Source organism: Loxodonta africana, chromosome 4, assembly GCF_030014295.1.
Source record: "Loxodonta africana isolate mLoxAfr1 chromosome 4, mLoxAfr1.hap2, whole genome shotgun sequence".
In the NCBI taxonomy this organism is placed as follows: Eukaryota; Metazoa; Chordata; class Mammalia; order Proboscidea; family Elephantidae; genus Loxodonta; species Loxodonta africana.
In genome coordinates this window covers 131,902,934-131,910,926 of record NC_087345.1, presented here as the reverse complement: position 1 = coordinate 131,910,926, position 7,993 = coordinate 131,902,934, and positions in this window count along the sequence as shown.

The following is a 7,993-nucleotide window of genomic DNA, read 5'->3' as shown; positions in this document are numbered from 1 at the left end:
AATTTCTCATACAAAAAACTATGCACATATTGTTATGTTACCCTAGTTGCAATCACTGTAATGTGAGAGCACACTCCCACTTTTCCCCCTGGGTTTCCCATGTCCATTCAACGAGCTCCTATCCCTTTCTGCCTTCTCATCCTGCCTCTGGACAGGAGCTGCCATTTAGTCTCCAGTATCTACTTGAACCAAGAAGCACACTCTTCATGAGTATTATTTTATGTTTTATAGTCCAGTCGAATCTTCGTCGGGAAGAATTGGCTTTGGGAATGGTTTTAGTTCTGGGTTGACAGTCTGGGGACCATGTCTTCTGGGGTTCCTCCAGTCTCAGTCAGACCATTAAGTCTGGTCTTTTTACATGAATTTGAGTTCAGCACCACTCTTTTCTCCTGCTCTGTCAGGGACTGTGTGTGGTGTTCATTGGTGGTATCTAGTTCTTCTGCACGGTTTCTAAGAGCATAGATTTTAGAGCCAGGCTGCTTAGGTTTCAATCTGATCAACATCACTTGTATAACTCTAGGCAAGTTATTTCCTCATTAATAAAATGAGTTCTCAATGTCCCATCAGGGTCATTAACTGGTATTGTAGTTCTTTTCCTTAAATGGCTCAACTTAACTTCCTAAAACTCAACCAGTTGCTATCAAGTTGACTCCAACTCATGGAAATCCCATGTGTGTCAGAGTAGGTCTGTGCTCCATGGGGTTTTCAATGGCTGGTGTTTTGCAAGAAGATCTCCATACCTTTCTTCTGTGGTGCCTCTGGGTAGACTCAAACCTCAAACCTTTTGGTTGTCAGCTGCACGTGTTAACTGTTTGCTCTACCCAGGGAATCCCAGGTTAGCATAGTGTTTAGTAAATATGTGGTGAAAAATTCTATAGCGTAGATGGAAACAATCTGAAATCTTTCTGAAAATTAGTAACCCTAAAACTTTAATTCTTCCAGCCACAGGTCCCTTTTTTATTTTACATTAGCCACAGCTTCAAGACTTTGAACTTGTTGGGATTCTGAGAAATAAAAATTTAAAGACTCCTGGCCTTTAAAAATGGAATTTTCCATTCTTTCATATTCTCAGCACTGTACAACTTCTAAGAATATTTAAAATTATATCCAATTGAATTTGGAGCATTTCTCTGACTCAAGGCCATAACTCATAGAGTCGTTCTACCAATATTCCCACTGACTCAGAAAATACCTTATAACTAGTACATTTACATTTACTTGTTTCTGTATCATTGATGAATAAAATAATGAGTAAATATGATTAAATAGCAAGATTTAGCAGAAATATATTCTATTCTGTTCATCTTCTTTTAGAATACTTGATGTTATCTTTTTTTCTCCTTTGGGTATCATTCTAGGTTTCTCAGATTTGCAATAGGGTAACCTTAGACAATATTCTCTTTTCGATACCCAAATTGTCTTAACTTTGGCCAGTAGAGTCACTTTTAGACTGGCTCCTGTGTCCTTTTGACATGACCGTATTAATCTTTGAAAGCATCTTTGCTTTCTGACACAATAAGATGTTACCAGGCTTATCTTCTATTTCTTAGCCTTATATATGGAATCAGCTGTTTTTCTTTGGTTTGTACCATTTACCAATTTCCATGGTATAAGTACCCCCACCATGACAGGCTTCAAGTACTAATATGATATCAACGAACAGACAGGTGGAAGGCCATGTGCATGACTGGCTCTTGTGAGCTGGCCCCAGCACACTACTGCTACCTCACTTTATGAGTCAGAGCTTACCACAGATCCAGGTGTTAGAGACTAATAATATTAGGCAAGATTAATAAATATATATATTCTTTAAATAAAAGTGAAAAAGAATTTTACTCAACATTAAGACATCTACTTTTATAATTATAGACAATGCTTTAGTGCCTATGAGTGATCAAAGATGGCTACTATAAAATGTAACAACCTGTAGCTGGCAGATTTGAAGCCCTGCAATTTATAAAAAAAGAAAAAAGATGCAAATTGTTTCTATCTATGCTCTGTAATTAATTCAACAAACATTTATTAAATCTTTCTATGTGCCAAGTACTTAGAAACTTTAAAGATTTAAAAAATACACAGTGCTGATAAGAACACTGTATTTATTATACAATGACCAAATGCCCCAGATTTTCCAGGACAATCCCGCTTTCCATATTTTGTCCCAGCTTCAGACCAGGTAGAATGATTTTAATGTGCAATATATGAGTATGATGAATTTGAGGTTGTAGTCTTCCAGCAGTGCTATATTATGTGTTAAAGGATAGGCCTATAAAGTAGAGGAAAAGAAAACACCACTCTCTTTCACTTTCCTTCCCTCTGATGCCGGTTGTGCTGGTGGGCTAAGGGCTGCGGTGGGCTGCAGGATACGGGAAAATAAAATCACCAAAAGGAGTGATGATCAGCGATCTCATAATAAATCTGGATGTTAATTCACATGCCTCAGGACATCCAATTGGGAACTACACACCAACATCTGAGATCAGACTTTCATCTACCTCATACCCTGTTTAATAATTACTGGAGCCCTGGTGGCACAGTGGTTAAATGCTGTGCTTGCTAACCAAAGGTCAGCAGTTCAAATACACCAGCCACTCCTTAAAAACCCTATGGGGCAGTTCTACTCTGTCATACAGGGTCATTACAAGTTGGAATCGATTCGACCGCAACGGGTTTCGCGTTTAATAATTATAGGTGATTGGAATGCAAAAGTTGGAAAAAGATGAAGGCTTAGTAGTTGTAAAATACGGCCTTGGTGTTAAAACGGATGCCAGAGATTGCATGATAGAATTTTGCAAGACTAATGACTTATTCATTGCAAATAGCTTTTTTCAACAACATTAACCACAACAATATACTTAGACATCACCAGATGGAAAACACAGGAATCAAATTAACTACATCTGTGGAAGGAGATGATGGAAAAGTTCAATATCATCAGTCAGAACAAGGCCGGGGCCAACTGTAGAACAGGCCATCAATTGCTCATGTGCAAGTTTAAGTTGAAGCTGAAGAAAATCAAAACAAGTCCACAAGAACCAAAATGCAACCTTAAGTATAAAAAAGAAAAACCCTAACTCATTGCTGTCAAGTTGATTCCAACTCATAGCGACCCTATAAGACAGAGTAGAACTGCCCCATATGGTTTCCAAGGAGCAGTTGGTGAATTCGAACTGCTGACATTTTGGTTAGCAGCCAAATGTGTAACCACTGTACCACCAGAACTCCAACCTTGAGTAAATACCTCCTGAATTTGAAGACTATCTCAAGAATAGATTTGACTCATTGAATGCTAATGACTGAAGACCAGATGAGTTGTGGGACGACATCAAGTACATCATACATGAAGAAAACAAAAGGTATTAAAAAGATAAGAAAGAAAAGACCAAAACGGATGTCAGAACAGACAATGAAACTTGCTCTTGAACGTCAAGTAGCTAAAGCGATTGGAAGAAATGATGAAGTAAAAGAGCTGAACAGAAGATTTCAAAGGGCAGCTCGAGAAGACAAAGTAAAGTATCATAATGAAATTGACAAGACCTGGGCTTAGAAAACCGAAAGGTAAGAACATGCTTTGTGAAGATTACAGCCAAAAAAACAACAACATAGACACAGAGGCAAGCAAGCAGACATTATCTGAAGATGATGAAGGCAGATGAGTCTACACATCCAGAGCTCCAAGGATTGCTAGCTACTTGAAGCTGTAATAGTCAAATCAGTGCCCTGAATTCAAACTACTAGCCTCCTGAACTGTGAGAAAATAATATTCTGTTTTTTTTTAATACTACTCACTTGTGGTACCTCTGTTACAGCAACACCAAGAAACTAAGACATGGTTTTTTGTTTTCAAGCTTACTCACATTAATTTTATTAAAAGTAAATATGATGAGTTCTAGTATTTCATATGATTGTGAATCACATTCCAGTTCTCCAGAAAGTCACATATATTTTCAATCGGAAGGCTAACGTGCCCTCCTTGTGCAACCGATGAATCACACAGATAGCTTAAAATGCCCACAATTAGGACATGCTCTAATGTTAAATAATAATTGGAATTCTTTGCAAAAGGATTTGTACACTCAAGAGTGAACTATTTTGTACCTGAAAAGCTTACCAAGAACAAGACAATGGCTTAAAAATTACTTTTCTAAATATAGTTCCCATACAAAATAGTTTCAAGACAAAATTATTAGTTTATCTTATTCTATTTAAGCAAGAATTTAAAAAATAGTAACTATGTGAAAGCTACAGCGCCACAAAGATTGAGCCATTTTACTGGTGTAAGTACGCAGAACAGTCTTGGAACAGGCAAGTAAAATATTCAGAAGGCTGAATCATGGCTGCCCACCAAACTGATTTCAACTATTATTTACACACTGTGAGACAGCAGAAACACCTTATGCAGAGAGTTCAGTAGCAGAATGGCACTTGGTTTGCTCTTAGTAGAAATAACATAGATGCAACAATTTAGAGACAAACAATGGCCTTGCATGCTGAAAATCTGATTTTTTCCCTCTGATCCACACACTGTTTATGGTGTAATCTGTCGATGAGTAAACAAATGTGTAGGATTAATCTCACTGGGATCTAGGCCCTTTAAACCGAAAACAACAAACCCGTTGCCTTCGAGTCGATTCCAACTCATAGCAACCCTATAGGACAAAGAAGAAGTACCCCATCAGGTTTCCAAGGCTATAATCTTTATGGTCCACAGACTAGGAAGAAGGACCTGGCAGTCTACTTCTGAAAAACATTAGCCAGTGAAAACCTTAGAATAGCAGCAGAACATTGCCTGATATACTGCTGGAAGATGAGCCCCCCAGCTTGGAAGACACTCAAAAGATGACTGGGGAAGAGCTGCCTTCTCAAAGTAGAGTCGACCTTAATGATGTGGATGAAGTAAAGCTTTTGGGACCTTCATTTGCTGATGTGGCATGACTCAAGATGAGAAGAAACAGCTGCAAATATCCATTAATAATCAGAACCTGGAATGTACGAAGTATGAATCCAGCAAAATTGGAAATCATCAAAAATGGAAAGGAACACATAAATATCAATATCCTAGGCATTAGTGAGCTGAAATGGACTGGTATTGGCCATTTTGAATCAGACAATCACATAGCCTACTATGCTGGGAATGACAACTTGAAGAGGAATGGTGTTGCATTCATCGTCAAAAAGAGTGTTTCAAGATCTATCCTGAAGTACAATGCTGTCAGTGATGGGATAATATCCATATGCCTACAAGGAAGACTAGTTTCTACGACTATTATTCAAATTTACACACCAACCACTAAGGCCAAGATAAGGAAATAGAAGATTTTTATCAGCTGCTACAGTCTGAGATTGATCAAACATGCAATCGAGATGCATTGATAATTACTAGCAATTGGAATGCGAAAGTTGGAAACAAAGAAGAAGGATCAGTAGTTGGAACATATGGCCTTGGTGACAGAAAAAATGTCGGAGATCAAATGATAGAATTTTGCAAGACCAACGACTTCTTCATTGCAAATACCTTCTTTCGCCAACATAAACGGCGACTATACACGTGGACCTCGCCAGATGGAACACACAGAAATCAAATTGACTACATCTGTGGAAAAAGATGATGGAAAAGCTCGATATCATCAGTCAGAACAAGGCCAGGGGCTGACTGTGAAACAGACCATCAATTGCTCATATGCAAGTTCAAGCTGAAACTGAAGAAAATCAGAGCAAGTCCATGAGAGCCAAAATATGACCTTGAGTACATCCCACCTGAATTTAGAGACCATCTGAAAAATAGACTTGACACACTGAACACTAGTGACCGAAGACCAGACGAGTTGTGGAATGATGTCAAGGACATCATATGTGAAGAAAGCAAGAGGTCATTGAAAAGACAGGAAAGAAAGAAAAGACCAAGATGGATGTCAGAGGAGACTCTGAAACTTGCTCTCAAATGTCGAGCAGCTAAAGCAAAAGGAAGAATTAATGAAGTAAAAGAACTGAACAGAATATTTCAAAGGGCCTCTCGAGAAGACAAAGTAAAGTAGTATAATGACATGTGCAAAGAGCTGGAGATGGAAAACCAAAAGGGAAGAAGAACATGATCGGCATTTCTCAAGCCGAAAGAACTGAAGAAAAAATTCAAGCCTCGAGTTGCAATAGTGAAGGATTCCATGGGGAAAATATTAAATGATGCAGGAAGCATCAAAAGAAGATGGAAGGAATACACAGAGTCATTATACCAAAAAGAATTAGTCAGTATTCAACCATTTCAAGAGGTGGCATATGATCAGGAACCGATGGTACTGAAGGAAGAAGTCCAAGCTGCTTTGAAGACACTGGTGAAAAACAAGGCTCCAGGAATTGATGGAATATCAATTGAGATGTTTCAACAAACAGATGCAGTGCTGGAGGTGCTCACTCGCCTATGCCAAGAAATATGGAAGACAGCTTCCTGGCCAACTGACTGGAAGAGATCCATATTCATGCCTATTCCCGAGAAAGGTGATCCAACCGAATGTGGAAGTTATAGAACAATATCATTAATATCACATGCAAGCAAAATTTTGCTGAAGATCATTCAACAACGGCTGCAGCAGTATATCGACAGGGAACTGCCAGAAATTCACGCCAGTTTCAGAGCAGGACATGGAACCAGGGATATCATTGCCGATGTCAGATGGATCCTGGCTGAAAGCAGAGAATACCAGAAGGATGTTTGTTTACCTGTGTTTTATTGACTATGCAAAGGCATTCGACTGTGTGGATCATAACAAATTATGGATAACACTGGGAAGAATGGGAATTCCAGAACACTTAATTGTGCTCATGAGGAAGCTTTACATAGATCAAGAGGCAGTTGTTCAGACAGAACAAGGGGATACTGATTGGTTTAAAGTCAGGAAAGGTGTGCATCAGGGTTGTATTCTTTCACCATACCTATTCAGTCTGTATGCTGAACAAATAATACGAGAAGCTAGACTATATGAAGAAGAACAGGGCATCAGGATTGGAGGAAGACTCATTAACAACCTACATTATGCAGATGACACAATCTTGCTTGCTGAAAGTGAAGAGGACTTGAAGCACTTACTAATGAAGATCAAAGACCACAGCCTTCAGTATGGATTGCACCTCAACATAAAGAAAACAAAAATCCTCACAAATGGACCAATGAGCAACATCGTGATAAATGGAGAAAAGATTGGAGTTGTCAAGGATTTCATTTTACTTGGATCCACAATCAGCATGGAAGCGGCAGTCAAGAAATCAAAAGAAGCATTGCATTGGGTAAATCTGCTGCAAAGGACCTCTTTAAAACATTGAAGAGCAAAGATGTCACCTTGAAGACTAAGGTGCACCTGACCCAAGCCATGGTATTTTCAATTGCATCATATGCGTGTGAAAGGTGGGCAATGAATAAGGAAGACCGAAAAAGAATTGACGCCTTTGAATTGTGGTGTTGGCGAAGAATATTGAATATACCATGGAATGCTAGAAGAATGAACTAATCTGTCTTGGAAGAAGCACAACCAGAATGCTCCTTAGAAGCAAGGATGGCGAGACTGCATCATACATACTTTGGACATGTTGTCAGGAGGGATCAGTCCCTGGAGAAGGACATCATGCTTGGCAGAGTACAGGGTCAGTGGAAAGAGGAAGACCCTCGACACAGTGGCTGCAACAATGAGCTCAAGCATAACCACGATTGTAAGGATGGCTCAGGACCAGGCAGTGTTTCGTTCTGTTGTGCATAGGTTCGCTATGAGTCGGAGCCGACTCGATGGCATCTAACGACAACAACAACAATCCTTATGGAGGGGCCCTGGTGGTGCAGTGGTTAAGTGTTTGGCTGCTAACCAAAAGGTCAGCAGTTTAAATCCACCAGCCATTCCTTGGAAACCCTATGGGCCAGTTCTATTCTGTCCTGTAGGGTCGCTATGGGTCAGAATCTACTCAACGGCAATGGGTAGTCTTTATGGAAGACAATTGCCACATTTTTCTC